Source organism: Photinus pyralis, unplaced genomic scaffold (assembly GCF_008802855.1).
Source record: "Photinus pyralis isolate 1611_PpyrPB1 unplaced genomic scaffold, Ppyr1.3 Ppyr1.4_LG1, whole genome shotgun sequence".
Taxonomy (NCBI): domain Eukaryota; kingdom Metazoa; phylum Arthropoda; class Insecta; order Coleoptera; family Lampyridae; genus Photinus; species Photinus pyralis.
In genome coordinates, this window is record NW_022170249.1 from 49124986 (window position 1) to 49143296 (window position 18311).

Sequence of the window (18311 nt, forward strand, 5' to 3'; positions counted from 1 at the left end):
TTTGTAGTTAGCGGCGGCATGATAACTTTTGCTGAAAAATTCTAAAGTATCTCCTCGTACATCGCCTTTTGTTTATTTTCTTAACACGTTTCAGCAGCTCGGCGCCTAATTTACATAGAAATGAAATCCTTAACAGTGTTTTAATTAGCTTATGTAGATGACGAATCCATATTCCATATATACTGTCTTGATTCGTATTTTAAAGCATTCGTGCAAAAGCTCTCATTGTGTGTTAAACTTACTAATTCATATACCTACTGAAGTGTATACATTATAATATAAAACGCGTAAGTAGGTAACTGAAATTTGTGAAAGAGAACATTTCAAAATGGGTTTAGGTTTAATTTAATCAGATTGCTTTGATATCTGTTACCATGGCACGGCGAGAAATCACCCTCCTATATTTCGACGTTTTCTGGATAAAATCGGAGAATCGACCTTCAGCGAGGCATCGCAAGTAGAGAAACATCCGATTGCGATTTCTAACGCTTAATTGAGCCAATGCGAGTATTTAATATTGGTTAACCATGGTTTCTATTTTGAAAATCTGTAACTAATTCTCAGAAAAACTCTTAGGATTTATATTTTATAGGTATTTGTTTTGTAACTTGTTAATATGGAAAATGTGTGGAGGTGCCAGTTACTCGCAAGAGCAAAGTGCCTTAATTAAAAGTCGCTATGGTCTTAATGCTAAACAACTATTTGGCTTAATTCCTTACTAAATTGCGAGTGAGGAATTAATAGCTCCATTTACACACAAACGAAAGAATGACAAACAGTATTGCTCTGTATAATAATCATTAAATGACTAGAATTATTCGCAAATAAAGATGAAACATTGTTCTTTAAATCCGCTTTTCGAAAACAACTTTTTTTATCTGAAAATATTCAATCAAATTTCACATAAATCCAAAAGTATAAATAAGTTTCGAAAAATTCTAGGACGATTTTAAATTATGGACAATATTGATAATTAAGCGTAAGATTTCGAAAAAAACTTTCTAGAATTCTTAACTAAAGCAGTGTGTGAGACCAGGGTAAAAATCAAAACCAAACCCAACAAACTACTCCCGGAGAACCTCTTCGGAGCAGCACGCCGAAAACTAAAAAAGATATGGCAGGAACTAGAGGGCTCTGGGCAACTTAACCTTCCAGCAACCTGGAAACGCACCTACTGAAACCGGACTGACGACTGGGACGCAAACGCGACAGCGTCATCCCAAGGAAAGTAGCTCGAAAAAGGTAACAACTGGGACCGTAAAGGACACCAGAACCTTTAGAGAAGCTAAGCTTTTGTCCATGAAGACCTGGAGGAACGCTGGCGGAAAACTAGCCAGGCGAATCGAAGCCTAGATCCTTGAGTCAACGCTTTGTCCATTGGAGTGGTTTCGCCCAAATTCACGGAGTGTCGCCACCGAGGGGGAGCGCTGTTGAACAACATACGCACACCAGGTAGCGGTGGACTGGTTGAGGTCGGAGCTAGCGAGAGCAGCTCCGTGACAGAGGGCGAACTTCGATTGGTCGGAGCGAAGAGCCTCCCAAAACAGTAAGTACACCACGCCCGGATGCCCGGGCAGGATCGAAATCCAAAATGATGGAGTTGCAACCACCAATTGGTACCATGGATGATAAACCTCTTGCATAAGTAGTCAGAAAGTAGAGCGATAGTTGGTAGAAAACATGTAAAGATGATGCACGTTTTACATTCAAAATTAGCATCTCAAGAAAATTCATGGAGGGGGGGGGGGGGCTTGAGACAGCGAAATTTGATGGCCGTCTGGCACACCTTCAGGGTCTAGGTAGGCTGTAGCAATGTGCGGAACATGATGGTACGTAACATGCGAGCAGTTTAGATTAGGGGATTTATTACAGAATGTAACAATTAAGTATGTCAAAATAAAAGTATGATTAAGGGGCGAAAAATATTTTGTTATTCAAAAGTGCAGATAAAACTATCAAAACTAAACTTCGTATGATCGTATGATATTCAAAAAAACCACTATAGGCGTGTACTATGTCGTATGGTAAAACTCGATTAGCGCGACCACTTTTTGGTGATTATTCAATTATACTTGACAATTTCGGATATAAAATTTCCCCTTTTTTTAAATGTCACAATAATGTTCGGCAGTTTTTCTGTTAAATACGCCACGAGTAATTGCGTTTTTGTTATCCGACTAAGAAATGCAGTTGGATTTTTTTAAATTTTCAAATCCTAATTTTAGATTCTTCCGCTGCCTCTAGAATGGGATTTGCCTAGGTTATTGGGTGTGCTCTTTTTGACAAAATATCCGCTCGACGCAATTTGGTATCACGAAAACAATGGAATCATAGTTTCTCAACTGCACTCCTTGGCAAAATATCGTTACGTTTCTAATTATTGACTTAGAGGCCTGTGTACTAACAAAACTGACTTTTCAATTCACGAAATTACCATTTTTATCGTCCGATCAAGAATTGTAGTTGAAATGTTTCTTCAAATTGTAATTTTGGATTCGTTATTTTTACGTTGAAAAATTTCATCGAAATCGGAATCTTTTTTGCGTCCTAACTTAGGATGGAATAGGAAATTTGTAAAAATGTTTCCTTTGTTGGAATTTTGTGTTTAGACATATTTAAATCTGCAGCATCGTTTTGAAAGATTTTGGTATAATGAATTCCCCGTGAAAATCAATTAATCCTGGAATGTGCTTAGACTTTTTTTTATGGTTCGATTTAAGTACTTTGAAAATCATTTGCAAATTACAAAGGCACGGCACATTTTTGGAATTTAAAACTATTTTAAATTGTTACGAATCTTGGGCAAGCTGAGAAGATTGACTTTTGCATCTTCTTTGAACTTAAATAAAAATTTTCAATAAAAAAAACTGAATAAAAGAAGACGCAAAAACATGTAGACTTAGGGCCAAAATAAAAGTAACCGTACATCGTGAATTATGAAATTAAAACCAACTCAAAAATTTTACGTGCACGACTAGCTTCGCTATTATTTCAATAAAGCAATGTGATTTAAATTTTAAAAAAACATCACTTTTTTGTAAAACAATTTTTAATTTGAATGGAGTTCTTTACCACTGTATCTCCGCGCAGTTGATTAGAATGTACGGTACTGGCTAATACACCTCATTTTTTAAGGCAGTCAGTCGTGACTCAAACACTGCGAATCGGTCAAAATGCGGTTATAACAAACTCCGTTCATTTAAAAATTGGTTTACAAAAAAAAAGTAACAACCATACAACTCATCGTATTGCAGTAAAGACAGTTAGCAGGTCAACCAAAATGTTTGTGTTACCTTTAACTTCGGAAAGCATGAAATTTACACAATAATAAGAATGGTAGGAGAGGTTATGCATTTTATGATTGAATATTGTAAGTAAAAGTTTTATTTACTCTTTGATAGGGTATTTTAGTGAGTTTCGTAGATGAACTCTAGTGGTTGTCAGCGCAGCATATACTATGAGTAAAGAAAAACATGTTTAAGGCGCTAAAATGGTCTATTAGTTTTTCATTGAATTTAATCTTTGAAAGTAAATAGCCGGGGGTAGGTACATCTCAAAAAGGCGCTCAGAATAGAAGTGAGCTAAATCATTGCACAAAACCAGTAATGAATTGACGGGTTAAAAGCGAGTTGAAATAAGTTTTATTGAGATAAATAAATTTGTTAAAATTGCCATGCATTGTTAAATTTGTGATTTTCCGCTGCAGGATGGCTATAATCTTGATGTTTTGTTTCCATACCCATAACCGTAAGTAGAAAACTTTTTTTTAAGATTCTGGGAAGCTTGTAAACTATCTTGCCTATTTTGCGAAGACGTTTTTGTTTGGGTATACGTACTACACTAGAAATTTGCCAGCAAAACTTCACCGAACAAAAACCAATGTAGACGTGAAAGTATTCATAATTCAATGTAAAGCTCTCTTTTAGCGTTTTTTTTAAGCAAGTCGGTTAAACTTGCTCCCAGCCAACAAAGATATGTATCAAAGCTGTATAGATTATTTCCTTCCTAAGTATCAAATATATAAAATACTCCTACACGAGGATAGCTCTATGTCAGCAACATAGACATGTATCAACTATGTATATAATATTTCATTAGTAACATAAATGGTATGTTTCAATAATGTATTTGAGATATATAGATTATATATACATAAATGTATTGGAGATATATAGATCATATATACATAAATATATCTGTGATATATTTATTGTCATGTATAGATATGTTTCATAGACGTATCTTTTAACTAATTTATTATGTAAAATATACATAGCAAACGTAACACAACTCGTACAGGTAATTAATAATCTGTTAAATAAAAAGGTAATAAGAATATCAAAATAGGTATTTATCTTTCTCGGTCTGCTCGTAATTTTGCCAACCGGAACCATTCGCTGGAAATGCGTTCGAAATCGCTTTCCTTGACATCAACATATGAATTTATTGTGACACCTGTAAACGATAATCAATATAAATATTAAGCTAATTAGCATCAATGATTTACCTTTTATAATTTGCATACTTTTTGTGGTGCTAATTTTAAAGTTTCCTCTTTGTCCTAACCAAGAGCACTTTGTAGACATTTGGTTTGAATAAACTTTCTTTAAAAGACGGTGAATATTATCCTTTCCATTTTTACCACCAATGTTACTTAAAATTATGTGCTGAAAAAACAAGCAAATTTTAAAAGCGGCATATATTTAATAGCGATTACTTACAAACTGTTTAGTATGGCCTTCATTCTCTAATAAAACTTCAAATTGTTTGAGAGCATCAATATTAGGGATTGGCAGTAGATCGTTTATAAATTTTGTTTCAGCTGTAGGCTGATTACGTTCTTCAGTTGTCACCGAGTGTAATTTTTTTAAATTTCATCAATGCTACGTACATATAAATGGACAGAATGCAGCATTTCCAAAATTTTGTCTAAAAAAATATTAGCATTATTATATTTATTAAACAAGAAGCCTTTATCGCCTACCAAACTTCTTGTTAACTTCTACGTCGATTGCTACAGGAGTGGCTGGTGATTGTATGAATTCTTCTACACCAAATCTTTTCTGCTTCTTTTCATTTTGTTTTGTTGTGTAAGGTCCAAAAACTTGCTACGAACAAATATTAATTGACGATCAGTGATGCGGTAACTATCGCAAGGTTTAGGTAAGTGCCAGGTTACTCATTTAATATACCTTTGCAAACTTGTGAACGTCGGTTACTAAACAAACCACAAAGTGTATTTTTGAGCGTCGCCCTAATGAAATATGTTAAAAAGAATCGTACATGAAGTGCATATAAAGTTAGGTTAAGATCGCTTTAATGTACAAATTTTAATCAAATATAAAAACTTTCTAGGTACTTACATGTCGCTGGGTAGCATGCCAAAAACTAAAACTTCACCACAGAACTGTTTGTATATATATTATAATAATAAACACAAATTAAACTTTTATTAAAACCACCCTAATTGCATCAAATTTTCGGAAGCGTGTGCATGTGCATAAAGTCCCTAGAAGTAATCTAGGGACTTTACATGTGCACAATTCACCGTGCCTTTGCGCATGTGCTTAGTGTCATTAATTTAAACTTGTGAATGTAGATTGTATTTGCGATATATCGCATATGTTCAAGTGACAAGTTGCAATGTATCATAAAAGTTGTATAGTAATATATACCGTGAATATGTTCTCAAAGGATGTGTGATACATTTCAAAATAAAAGAAATGTTATGTAACATGTACAGAAAATCGTTATATAACGAGTGTAATATGATTGAGCTTCGCATGCTATATATCATTTATATGCATGTTTGCTGGGCTCTGCAGAAGTTTACTCAAAGTAATTACGTCGATAATAAATAATTTTAGTAAAGCAATCCTTTCAAAATCTAAGTTTGCGTAGAGGTAATATTTATAACCGCACCCTTTTTGCACGTATAGAAGAAATAAAACTAATAGCTAATATCTATCCCGTATTTATCAAAGTGTCATGGGCAAATGTTGAACAAAAAAATAGAATTGAGCAAAAAGTAATCAAGCGGATCTAAATCCAAGCAAAAAAGTATCTGGCATTCTGTTTTCCCTTTTATTTTTCTGTTCGAGCGGGAGCATTAGATTAGGGCCAACAGCAGATACAACTGAACATCCCCCAGAGGTAACTTAGTAGACACATTAGGCCTCCCCCTCGTCTAAAATTGTACGGCTTTTACGTAGATACAGGTAAATATTGTGCCTACGAAACCAAAACATCGCATTAACACTGTTAGAAGAAAGTACCAAGTCGAATACCGCGCGTTGATCTGGCTAAATAAGAGTTTTAGCATCACGTAGCCATTAGGCAGGTGAGATTATCACCGACGAATAGAGAGGATTCTGAAGTGCACTCTCGTAATTGCAACATCTTCCCCTATCTATAAAAGTCTCGATGCCTTCCAGGCTCGATGATAAATCAATACACTTGAATCATGAAAACACGTTCGTTTGCGAGAAAATGAAGCCTTTTTGCCGTTTCTGTCAGATAAGGACTATAAATATGGCGCATATTTTCTCTGTCACAGATAAGAAAACCATGTAAACGTCCGGAATTATTTTTAAATCTATTTTTAGTCGCATGCAAATTTGCGTTGTTCGGGCTTTTTCTCATCGATAAAAAGCTCGGGATTTTTTAATTATAGCAAAACCAATTAAATTCCACGCACCATATTCTTAAAAACTAAGTTTCGAACGATTGACTCGTTCTTTGTTTAACCATAAGCTAAATCACTAATTAGTAAAATTTTAATAAACCACGAATTAAAGGATTCTCGTTAAAAATGTTCGCAAGACCCTCACCACTTTGTCATTACTTAATTGAATTCCATCTCGAAATTGTCGTTGCAAAGCGAAGTGCACTTCTGTTTCCACTACGTAGACATTTAAGAACAACCCCCGAAATGAATGTACATTGGTCATTTGTCACGGTCTTGACCACCCTAATGTTTGAACAACCGAAATTTACCAGTTCACCTCGTAACGAAAACTCTTTCGAAATATATTAAACGTCTCAGAAAATTCATTTTCGCGAGCAGTTGTAATAAAATACTTTTTGATTTGTATGAAATATTTCATCCGTGAAATGAAATCGCTGATTAGTGAGTTGAAAAATGAAAATGAAATGAAAAATAAATTCTGATGACTGAAAAGGAAAGTTTATTAATCTTAAACTTAACTCTAACGTAAAGTTATAAACGACAGTCTCGAAAAAAAGTTTTTAATGTATGTTGAATTTGGAAACAATAAATTTTATATCGCTTCAGCTATTATATTAATTTAACTATGACAAAGGAAATTTTTTCGTTTGCTGAATGTCTCCTTACTCATTTTTATTTCTCTTCGAATAACGTCTAGGATTTTGGAGTATTATGAAGACAAAAGTGCAAAATAAGTAGGCGAAAACAACAAGTTATAAACTTATGGCTATGGTCGCCTTCAAAGCACTTCCCCTAGACACCACTCTACACTTAAATACAGGTGAATGAAATGAGCCTTTAATATACGGAAGGGGCTAATTCTTTGTCTAATTTTATGACTAAAAGTTCACAATAAACATAGGTCCTTAAACGCTTCGTTACTGATCTACAGGGGGTTATTATTTCACCGTACACTTTACAATTTAAACTTTTAATTTATAGGCTAATGCAAACACAAGATACAATTTCAAAAGCCGACTGTCTAAACTAATCAAAACAAGAGATTATCCCGTGCCTACTGGACCATTTTGAAAATGTTACTTTCATTTAGCCAAATACCGAATATTGATTTCTCGATAACGGTCGCAAATACGAAAAAATTACAAGAGACCACACACATTTTCAAACGAATCACACTCTTATTTTAGGCACACCCTGTATATTAAATCGATAAATGCGGCATAATCCATGGGCCATGGCCTCAAGCGCAACAAGAGAGTGTGTCCCAGATTTTTTCGCAAAGGATCCATGAGACGTATTTTCGTACTGAATTTTGTGAAAACTCCGACTATCTTTTTGATTTACAGGGTGAACAATTAGTACCCGATCCATCCGAGTGGGGTTGAGATTTTATCCCTAATTGTAATTTGCTCGTTTTGCACATGGTGAAACGTTATACAGTCCAGTCATATCCACCGTAAATGACGTAGCTGCTTATCAGCACCCGAAGGGGTAGGAAACCCGCACTGAAAGCGCTCAAATTATGCCCTTGAGTGCCACAAAAATGTTATGTGATTTTAATACCTATATTCCTACGCCATCTAGGTATTTCCTTTGTAAATCCGTTTAGTTTAGATGTAGTTTGAGGTTTTTATTTTCCCACTAGCAGTCGTGCAGATGTCGCTTCCGTAGTTAATTCTTTTCTGCGTGCGCACTACTACAACAATTCCCCGTACAGGCCAGATACTTGCAGAGAAGATACTTGCCATATTTTTTCTTAGATTTTGCGTCGTGTTTTTATAAAAGGGGACCGGCTGTATGATATTTTCAAAAGGTTTTCTATTGTGAGTTGCTTCCGCACTTTTGCGGATATATTTACAAGTTCGAGGGCCGTTTACGGTATGTACACTGCAATTGCTTATTCAGATTGACTTTGAATAATGATTTTTAGGTTTTTTTTTTACTTCTGGCTTATTTTCTTCATTACTGTCTACCTGATTATTGCTGTCCACATCGATATTCTTTGTGGAATATTTCCACGGCCATCTTAAATTAAGAGACAATGGAGACATCACGTGATACATTACTATGTTCGTGCTAGTTTATTTACATTTTGAATGTTGTTGTTGTATAGAAATTTAGTTATATGTGCATCGTAAAGTAGTTTTCTTAAGTTAACGTCACGTATATGCCTTTGTACATCACCGATGTGTACGGACGATTCGTTCTCGGTCAAAATTTTGATATTGTTTAGTTATAAATTGAATTATTGTTTTTCATTAAATGTGTTAATTACGGTACCCGAGTATCGAACGTTAGATATTGCTATCACAATAGTGTAGATAAATAAAGCAGAAAAGCGCCCTTTCTGAGCTCGAGAGGTTGCGAACGGTAGTTCAAACGACTCCTTGATATAACGTTTGATTACATATTGATTTTCGATACAATCGAATTGTAATTACTATATTTGTTTGAATAGTCATTTAACAATTATAGTTCCGTTGTTTTCTACAGAAGCCTGTTATGATTTGTTAATTTTTGCAAATTTAAATTGAACCGTTGACATTTCAAATCTAGGTATTACAGTGTATTACAGTGATATTTTGAGATTATTTACAAAATCACCCTCGATTGTGACAACAATTATTGTTTATATTCTACCCTGTCAATGAATTTATTTCTTCAACTTATCAAGACCGGACCAAGGATCTCTTAGTTTGCATTGTTCCCCCTTTCGGTAAGTATTCTCTTTTCTCTTTTGAAATTTACTAAAGACCTCATTTCCATGGGCTTGTTTTCAGCTGCTTCAGATCTGTTCACAAACATCAACTTTCACATTTATTTATTATTTAATAAATGCGCCACTACTCGATTTAAAAACGTTACAGACAACCCGCATTACAACACAATTCTTTAGTTTCTCTGTGTGCCCAACTCAATACTTTTCACATAGCGGTAATAAAAAAAGCTCCAATAACCGAAGTGGGAAAAGTTCAAATTAAATGCTTATTCCATTAGTTAAAAACCACATATTTTGAAACTTGAAAACTTATCAAACTTGCATGATCTCTATCTGAAAAGCGTAGTTTGTTGGAAATCTAAAACTGCTATTATTACGTGACGCGAATGTATGGACTTTTCAAGAGAAAATTTTCTTTGTGTCGAGTGTACCTTAACTAGTCTAACTCCCGCTGAAATGATCTGGCCTATCAAGGAAATGCAGCGTTCGTTTTCGAACAAAAAGGATCTTGTTTGTAGCTTGCAATTTTAAAAGTTATTTTTAGTTCGGGATTTCTTTGTCTTTTTACGACGTTGCCGAGACATAAAAGCTTATTTCTGAAATGCGCCATAAGTGCATTACTTCATAATTTTCTCTCAAACATCTATCCGAGGGAGAATAGTGTTTTAATAAAAGTTTCAATTTAATTACGCGGAAGTGATTGCACGGAATTATTTTCAGTTTAAAAGTAACGTGTAGGTATAATACACCAAATTGAATTTGTAAATAACCTACATCTAATTGAATTTGTACCTTGTTATGAAATATCTGTGTAGCTCGCATCTTAGGTCTCTGGTAACAATGGAGGAAATAGAATTTTATGGATGCACAAAGCGTCGACGTCCGTCAGATGTGCAAGAAATTCCCACTGGCATCAACACTAACCGCACACAAAGATTTTCACTAGACAGATAAAAATTCTCTGGAGGAAATAATTAGATATCAAACAGTCTGGCTGTCTGTCTATCACTGCCTTGGATCCAGATCATACCGCCTCAAATATATTTCTAGCGATTTTCAGATGCATTAGTATAAAACCTTGTCAATTCGCCACGTTTACATTTTACAAAAATGGAAGCATACACAGTCACCTGCAAATTGCCTCTCATCCTCACCTCGTCATTAATAAATATCGCATTTCATCCAGGCTATTTGATAATGAACACTTCTCCATCTAATTTACATTGGAAGCGTAGGCCGAATTTATACCCCGTTACCAACAAACTTGGTAAACGAATTAGTTTAGTTTTATTTACCACATTATGCTACGCCATAAAAGAAATGGAAGAGCAGTAATTTATGGTGTAATTCTACCGGAGAAAACACATACACTTTTTATAAAACTAATTAGTGACTGTAACTTTAAAAGTTTACTTAATTACCAAGTTTATTTGTAGCCGGCTCTCTGCCTGCTCGTTGCTAAAATATAGTTCGCCGGAAGAATATCTAAATTACATCAAACTAATTAAGTGTAACTGCATCAAAATAATCTGATGAAGAATAGAGCCCATTAGATCGGTACATTTGTGATTTAAAAGAGAATGGAAGCGTGTATTAAAATTTTGCTGCAGTAGTGCGTATACAAATCTTCGGTAACCGAGTACAGTGAGTTTATAGAGACAATGTCGACAGTAGGAACCCAGCCGCCATGTTGCATCTAAAATTCAAATTAGAAATAGGCAACACACAATGCACGTATGATATGTGTTGCATATTAATATACTCGATGCAACATGGCCGCCGATCTCAAGGACCAATTAAAAATTAGACACGCTATTGTCGTAACTGTCTCTATAAAGTCGCTGCTCCCGTCAACCGCCATCTATCAATAGACTACTGTATAGTTTTGAACAAGGTACGCCATTTAGTTTTTGTTTGATAGCTACTGAAAGCAGACAACTGTGTGAATTTTGACCAAAATGGAAAAAATTGAATTTAAGCATAATTTTTTGCGTATAAAACCACCAGCGACGCCAAGACACCATGCACCATGAGTAGCCACCATGGCAAAATTCTATAAATTGGGCTACGAACTGCTACCCCATCCAACATATTCACCAGATTTAGCCCCCTCCGACTATTTCCTATTTCCAAACCTGAGAGATAATTATCTACTCACCCTAAAAACCGAGCCTTTAAGGGCTTTTGTGAGATTTTGAGAACTTTTAAGGGTATCAAAGCATTCGAATTCTAGGAGCTTTGAAACAAAAATATTTAAAGAACTTTTACGGACCGAGCCTTAAGAACTTTTAATAATTGAACCTTGTAGTCAAGAAACTCCAGAACCCAGATCTTATATAGGAGCCAGACCCTTCAATTAACTTGTCAATTCTTCAAAATTCTAATAGCCCTTCAAAATCTTTAGTACATTTTAACAGTGTTTAAGGACGTACCCAAGAGCCTCAGTGCTTTTCAGACACTTTCAGTCTTTAAAATTCCCTTCCTTCTATAAGAGCCGAGTGTTTAAAGAGTTTTTGTGAATCACTTTCAGAGTTATAATATTGTAAGAGCTTTCGAAGTTTACAGAAAATTTAAGGACCTAGTTTTTACAGGTCCAAAAGTTATCACCGTTGTCAAAGAAGCTCCAAGAATTCTTTTAGATACTTTGATCCCTTATACGTAGTTAACTCTTAGAGTCTTTCGGACCTTTTGAAAGTCGTTAAGAGCCTTTAAAAATTCAAATGCAGTTCAAAAGTATTAAAGAGACACGACACGGAGAGTGTTAAGTTTCTAAAAACATCCAAGCCCCTCAAAGAGTTTTCGGTAAGCTATTCGAGTCCTTAAGATTCTCTCAAAATCTCAATGTGTCTCCAATAGCAATCTAGATCGTTTTAGAAACGTAAAGTATTTATTTTCCTGTGATGGCAGGAAAGGATCATCAAACCTTTAATGACTTTAAATTCTTTCATGTATTTGAGGCCTTTTGTATCTTTAAAAGTCTTGGGAGTGATGAGTATGTCATGCGAATAATTGTTGTTGTATTTCATTATGAAACGGGAAATTACGTGTTAAAATGTTGAGGCATCTGGTCGTTTGCAATAAGAACTTTTGATATCAGACGAAAGTTATGTACCTTAAATTTTAATTTAATTAATTTAATTAACAAAGTGAAGATTCCTGAAGCTATCAGCGGGTGTTTTTGTGTGTCTTTGATAAGTGTACCTGAATATCGTATACCATTCACGACCATATTACGAGGATTCATAAAAGATTAAAAAAACTAAGTAATTTTAAGAGTATCGACAGTCTGCGTGCGGGGTACTATGCCCAAACAAACATTGTTCTCCTTCTTTCAGGAATTTTGTTTGAACTTTCATTTAATGTGTTTCGGAATACATTTCTGTCTTTGTCATCAACGAAATGTGGGGTTATTCGAACCCATTGTGCGACCAAAATGGAATGTTCATGTCAGATTTTTCATTTCGTATCCAAGATTGATTTTATTTATAATTTATTATGATTTATTTATCATTTATTATAAATAAATTATAATAAATTATAAATAAAATAAATCCAAGATTTATTTTAGGTGTTGAGCAATTCTTTGGAATTTTCGGAAAAATCAAGGCCACCGAGTCTCCCAAATTATTGATTTAGGTCAAGATTGGGACTTTTCTTTGTAGCAGACGCCGGAAGTGTACGAGGAGAAATGGTTCAATTGTTCAATTTTCGTTTGTTTTGAGCTAGCGGGACAGGTGTTTTTGGCCGGTATAGTTGATTGCGTGCCATTGCACACAGCATTATTTATTTGGCATCCAACGTGGGATCACAGCAGTATACGGCCTTTCAGAATTTCTTTCATTTTGCTTCAAACGCACCTGTCACTTGGAGTCGTTTAAATTAACGCACAATATCGAATCCACCTTGATTTTTTTGGCGTATAACATTATAAAAGTTTGTAACTTAGGGGGAACAGCTGCATCCCACGTAGAAGAAAATCTGGAGTGGATACCTTTTTATTGCATTTTATGTTGATTTAAGAATTAATAGTAATTCCAAACAAGATTTTTGCGAAGCATAAAAATGTTATAGCGCCGTAAACGTAAACTTTATACAGCTACTTTACATCATATAGCGTAGATAAAGACAATGGGTAGTTTAGCACTGAAGAATTTTTTAATATTCATACTACCCCATTAACTGAATTAATACATTTTACTCGCCCATCGTTAAGTATACGCGCTTCTCTTTCTAAAAAATAAAGTACCTTCGTCGTAGCTATTTTCGCGTAAACTTCTTGTGAGCATTCTGCGTTTGAGGGGTGTGATATATTACCCCCTAACATAACCCAGGCGACATTGAGATAGATTCATGTGATAGGATATACGACCGTTGGGTTTTATAAAAAGTATAGGAATAAAATTTATATGGTATCTTTCGTGTCAGACTTTATGCTGCCGTACACTGCCAATAACTCGAGGAAAATAAATAAAAATTAAGCTACATATACGATACTTCCTGCGAGGTACTTCCTTAACTTACTACATTAAAAATAAACTTTAGGAAGCTACCTTTAATTGAACAATTTATTGTACTCTACGTCATATTTTAGGTGTGCTAATCGGCTTTGATGGCTGTACATTGCCACAAATAATCTTAACAGGTAATGTCCATTCTGTATTAAACAAAGCACCTTTGAAGTAATTGTAATGTAATATAACAGCGCCATAGTGTTGAGTGAAACAGGAAACAGAATGTTCAAGAGAATTCATAATTTGATCGAGAAAGATTGAAAAATTGCCCTTAACCGATCTATGATCAGTTACGGGATGTACATAAAGTTGAAATAGATATGTTTGCTTTGTAATAAGGTTCTGCTGAAGATTGTTATGCATTATAAAAATCAGTCAAATTGCCCATTTTGTGGAAAAGAAACATTTAAAAATCACTCAACAACTTAAATAAATGCAGGTTCAATTTGGTATACAGTTAAAGTTAAATTAAAAGCTGCAAACTTAATCGATTCCCATTCCTTTTAGATTGTTTAATTTATTTTATGCTAATACTATTTATAGCCGTTCTGTATTACAACTGTGGTGGGATAAACAACCAGAGCTGTAACTCCCTTCGAATTTGTAGGGTTTTGGTTTTGCAGTTGTATGAGTATATAGTGCTTTTGAAATTAGCTTTTACGACAACGTTGAAAATTAATCCCAGAAAGGCTTTACATATAATATTGTAATAGTTATTGCATATAGCTTTATAAATATCACCGAGAGTTTAACGCTAATTACCGTACAAAATAATTCTATGAGGTTTGCGAGACACCGCAATATAAACAGAGATTCGCATATACTATTATAAAATACGATCTGCATATTTTTAAAAAACATTTTTGCAATTTACATGTTAATTTTTTTATTAAGCAAACAAAAAAATACATGAAACGTGTAGATTTTCATTATGTATGTAACTGAAATTATGTAAACGTTTTTTATTTTTATTTTCACTTTGTATTATCTTACTGCTTTCAGTTAGAGGAATTGTATTCATGAATGTGGTCACCCCCACTCCCTATTGTATCTATTTGCATACTTTCAATCACACTTAACTTCTGGTGGTTGCCGAATATTATTCAAATCGGACATGCAAACAAAGAATTATTGTTTCTAACGATTAACAAACGCAGCAAATGCAGACGGTTGCGTTTATTTAGCAAAGTAACGAAAAGCTCATCAGCGCGTGTACAGAGACTATAATAAAAAAATCCCCTATTTTCTAATGCCATTGAAATGGAAACAAGGGTTTTCCATTATACTAGGTCTACGATAATAGCAAAAATTTTTCATTATAGCGGATATAAAATGCTCTCCGATGTTATAAAACTGTGAAGTTTTGCTGTTATGTGATGAAAACATTCTTCCCATATGAGATCCGGCAAGAAATTTAGGTTTGATGGTTAAATCCATTTTCATTGTGCACTTCTATTTAGAGGTTAATAGAATAACAGAATAACAGAACCTAATCGTATTATGCAGTAATATTGAAATTGCACTCGATAAAAGACTGCTGCCTTGTCCTAGATCTCCGTATAATTTTTATCTGCACTGTCCTCCATTTGGAGCATTCGAGAACATAATCGAGACATCCAATTCTGTTGAGTTGAAAAAGTAACCAACCAGGAATGGCGGATACAGAAAAACATTCTAGTGCCATTATTGTTACACTATCACCTCGTTAAGGACTAGATTAAGAGATTATTGTTCGAAAAACTGTAAGTAATTTTAAGATTTTCTTTGTTTATTTGTGTCGGCCAACTGCGTGCGGGGTGAATGTAACGGGCGTGTGCTGATCTTTATTTCAGTTTTTTCTTCAGTAGTTTTTGCGTACGTGGTTCGAAATAAATTCTTTTGTTTTTGTAAATGTGTTTATTTGAATCTATTGTAGAGTTCTCATGTTCAACGTTTTTTTTTGTTTATTTATCTCTCTGTGAATCTGTGTTAAACAAAATTTGCGCAGTTGCTTTCTTTAAAATTTTAAAAAGTTGATCGAGGCTCCCGAGTCTCCTAAATTATTGATTTTAAGTCATTTTTAGGATTTCATTTTGTAGCAAGTTTTGTACCATAAAAAGCTCAGTCAATCTATTACCAAAATCGACAAATAAAAACAAAAACATGATCACTTTGAAATTTTACGAAAATGTTCTTTGGACCTTCCTCTTGAACATATACAAAGACCCCATATGTGAGAGGTGCGCAATATGCCGCAATTTTTGATTTTAGGTCTCTTGTTTCGGTTTTCCTCAATATCTCGAAAACTATCAACTTTTTCATAACCACTTATATTTGCAAAATGAAAGCTCATTAAATTTCCTACAAAAAAACGTATAAAAAGTTTTTTTTTAGCATTAACCATCGGGGAAATATATTGATGTATATGGGAAAGCGTGCTGAAAATCAGAGTTGCGTGCGTTACCGTTATTCATTGGCAGTAGTTAGTAAAACCTATGTCAATAGTGCGAGCGATGCACCACGCCACCACAACTCGCTCATAAATATATAAGGTATTCTCCAAAGTGGTTAATGCTAGAAAAACATTTATACGTTTTTGTAGGAAATTTTATGAGCTTTCATTTTGTAGTAGTTATGAAAAACTTGATAATTTTCGAGATATTGAGGAAAAACCGATAAAAAGGACATAAAATTCAATATGGCGGCATGTTGCGCCCCCCCCCCCCCCCACATTACTGTTACTGTTACAATACTGTTATCGATTTTTGGATATCTTCCAGATGAAGGGACAAAGAACATATGGTCAAACTTCAAAACTATAAGTTGTTTTAATTTAACATAGATTGACTGGTCTATATGCAGATTTTTCTCTGGGCAAAATTTATACAGTGTGTCCACGTCGTAGCATATGGGAAACTTTTTTATTATTAAAATTACGAGAAAACGTTATTCTTCATAAAACGTAATATGTCAAGCATTCTTTCTACCATTTCGACAGATTGCTGTAGGGTATGGATGTGGTTTCTCTGATCACCTAGCAATTAGTACATATGCTCTCTAACTCTTATTGGAAGTTTCCCTTTTACTGACACCCTGTCAGAAGACGTTCCCAGATACAGTGGTGAGCGTGGATATGAGAGATTTTAATTTTCCATTTTCCATGCATATAAAAAAACCGCCTGTTTCTAAGAAAACTCCTTTTTGTAACTGTCATACAGTTTCGTTTATTTGCAGAGCTTATCCTGCTCTCCATTTCGAAAATTAAACCTTTTTGCGAAATGTTCATACAATCTCATTTACTTTGCTTACAGGCATATGCCACAAAAAAACGGTCTAGACATTTTAATAAACATAACCATAAATAGAACTAACTTGAGAGTTACAATACTGTTATCGATACCGAAAAGAAAATTCCTCAATCCAATTACATCTGCTTATATAAATATCTTGAATGTGAATGTGCTGACGTAAATAACCGAAAATAAAATAAGATCAAAAGGAACAACAAAAACATCCAAGTTTGTGAAATATGAAATCTTCCTAATTAGCATAAACGTTACATTTCTTAATAATCAACTTGTGGGAAACGTAATCCTACACAATTTATGAAAAGCGAATTCTATTTTGAGGAATAAATAATTGATTTTGTACAGCCCTATTCCATAATAATGAAAATGATCGTATATTTAGTATCATAACATTTAGCATTTGCCCACCGACTCACAAAAATATGGGTGGAAAAAGTAACCAGAAGATATAGCGCATTATAGGAAATGCATAAAGAATAAAACTTTAAATAAAGAAAGAATGAGATGTTACACCTCAAAAGGAAACAGGTGCTTCTACTTTGCCAATTAAATTAAAAAAGAAAACTAGGATGATGCCAATAAAGTGTGAGAGAAACACTGTACAAGCATAGTGAAAATGAAGAACGAGATCAACCCTTGTTAGTGTTAGGATTATTTTTGAAGTTAACTCTTTTCAACAGTTCTCTCAAATTTTATGTAACATTTGCGGAAACCTCAATTTGCGCAGAACGTAATTTTCATAATTCCAAGTTATTTATGAATTTACATTGTTAAGAGGCGAAATAAGATATGAACGTGATAATAGACGTCAGCGAACAATGTTAGCAAATAATGTTGAAATTATGTTTTTAATCAAATTCCGAATTCGCCGGCGGGTACGTTACGGCATGATCCAATTTGGAAAACGACATTTGCATTATTATAGTAAATAATTAAAATTACGAAAACGAAACTATGCGAAGTCTGGCAGCGGGAGCGAACCGAACGAAAACGGCTACAGAAGGAGAACAATAGCCGTGTTACCAACCAAGGGTAAAACTAATTAAGTTAGATTAATTACTCGAGCTATAGATCTGAGAATCTCTGTGTTGGACAAGTTACAAGCA

At 34.3% G+C, this 18311-nt stretch overlaps 1 protein-coding gene and 1 long non-coding RNA gene across 3 annotated transcripts in view; both read right to left on the minus strand.

Annotated features, from left to right (window-relative positions):
• The window catches only part of LOC116179117 (semaphorin-1A-like), a 119274-nt gene that overhangs the window by 25926 nt on the left and 75037 nt on the right, over nt 1-18311 (minus strand). The window lies entirely within an intron of this gene.
• Nucleotides 4240-5618, minus strand: LOC116179128. Of its 2 annotated transcripts, XR_004146959.1 has the most exons (5): nt 5364-5618; nt 4985-5108; nt 4722-4929; nt 4508-4667; nt 4240-4455 (listed from the first exon to the last, which is right to left on the minus strand). It is a non-coding gene; the product is annotated as an uncharacterized LOC116179128 (long non-coding RNA). The 2 variants fall into 2 exon arrangements; XR_004146958.1 differs by having other exon boundaries at nt 4985-5618.